At 32.0% G+C, this 1,957-nt stretch overlaps 1 non-coding gene across 1 annotated transcript; it reads right to left on the reverse strand.

Moving 5' to 3' along the window:
- Nucleotides 1-1,508: 1,508 nt before the first annotated feature.
- LOC148574586 (small nucleolar RNA R71) lies at nt 1,509-1,616 on the reverse strand. The gene has a single exon (XR_015906361.1). It is a non-coding gene; the product is annotated as a small nucleolar RNA R71 (small nucleolar RNA).
- Between the last annotated feature and the right edge of the window lie 341 nt (nt 1,617-1,957).

A 1,957-nucleotide genomic window follows, 5' to 3' on the forward strand; every position in this document is an offset into this window, starting at 1 on the left:
TTTCATGTTTTTCATAAAAATTTCAAAAATCAAAAAAATATCTTTCCCTTTTTTCTCTCATCAAATTCGAAAATTTGAGTTGACTTTTTCAAAAATTTTTAAAATCAAGTTGTTTCTTATGAGTCAAATCAAATTTTCAATTTGAAAATCTTATCTTTTTCAAAATCTTTTTCAAAAATCAAATCTTTTTCAAAATTCTTAGTTATTTTCGAAAATTCCAAAAATATTTTTTAAAAATCTTTTTCTTATTTTTATATAAAATTTTCGAAAAAAACTAATCAATTAATGTTTTGATTCAAAAATTTCAAGTTTGTTACTTACTTGTTAAGAAAGATTCAAACTTTAAGTTCTAGAATCATATCTTGTGATTTCTTGTGAATCAAGTCATTAATTGTGATTTTAAAAATCAAATCTTTTTCAAAAACTAATTTCAATCATATCTTTTCAAAAAAATATCTTCTTATCTTATCTTTTTCAAAAATATCTTTTCAAATATCTTTTCTAACTTCCTAACTTCCTATCTTTTCAAAATTTGTTTCAACTAACTAACTAACTTTTTGTTTGTTTCTTAACTTTTTCAAAACTACCTAACTAACTCTCTCTCTCTTATTTTCGAAAATATCTTCCCCCTTTTTCAAAATTTCTTTTTAATTTATTAATTATTTTAATTTTTAAAATTGAATTTTCGAAAATTACTAACATTTTTTCAAAAAAACCATTTTTCAAAAATCACTAACTCTTTTTCAAAATAATTTTCGAAAATTCCCTTCCCTCTCTCTCATATTATTCTATTTATTCATTCATTAACTAACATCTCATCTCACATCTCTTCCATTCGTACAGTTGTGTTTCTTCTTTTACATCACATTCTTTATCTCCCCCTCTTCTTCTACTCATACAGGGATCCCCTTACTGTGGTATAAAGGATCTCTATTATTATTATTATTTTTCTGTGCCTTCTTCTTTGTCATATGAGCAGGAGCAAGGATAAGAACATTCTTGTGGAAGCAGATCCAGAACCTGAAAGGACTCTGAAGAGAAAATTAAGAGAAGCTAAAATACAACAATCCAGAGATAACCTTTCAGAAATTTTCGAACAGGCAGAAGAGATGGCAGCCGAAAATAATAATAATAATGTAAGGAAGATGCTTGGTGACTTCACTGCACCTAATTCCAATTTACATGGAAGAAGCATCTCCATTCCTGCCATTGGAGCAAACAACTTTGAGCTGAAACCTCAATTAGTTTCTCTGATGCAGCAGAACTGCAAGTTTCATGGACTTCCATCCGAAGATCCTTTTCAGTTCTTAACTGAATTCTTGCAGATATGTGATACTGTTAAGACTAATGGAGTAGATCCTGAAGTCTACAGGCTCATGCTTTTCCCTTTTGCTGTAAGAGACAGAGCTAGATTATGGTTGGATTCTCAACCCAAAGACAGCCTGAACTCTTGGGATAAGCTGGTCACGACTTTCTTAGCCAAGTACTTTCCTCCTCAAAAGCTGAGCAAGCTTAGAGCTGATGTTCAAACCTTCAGACAGAAAGAAGGTGAATCTCTCTATGAAGCTTGGGAAAGATACAAACAGTTGACCAAAAAGTGTCCTTCTGACATGCTTTCAGAATGGACCATCCTGGATATATTCTATGATGGTTTATCTGAGCTATCAAAGATGTCACTGGACACTTCTGCAGGTGGATCCATTCACCTAAAGAAAACGCCTGCAGAAGCTCAAGAACTCATTGACATGGTTGCTAATAACCAGTTCATGTACACTTCTGAAAGGAATCCTGTAAGCAATGGGACGCCTATGAAGAAGGGAGTTCTTGAAGTTGATACTCTGAATGCCATATTGGCTCAGAATAAAATATTGACTCAGCAAGTCAATATGATCTCTCAGAGTCTGCATGGAATGCAAGCTGCATCCAACAGTACTCAAGAGGCATCTTCTGAAGAAGA

This window comes from Arachis ipaensis, chromosome B2 (genome assembly GCF_059453495.1).
Source record: "Arachis ipaensis isolate K30076 ecotype BB chromosome B2, ASM5945349v1, whole genome shotgun sequence".
Taxonomy (NCBI): Eukaryota; Viridiplantae; Streptophyta; class Magnoliopsida; order Fabales; family Fabaceae; genus Arachis; species Arachis ipaensis.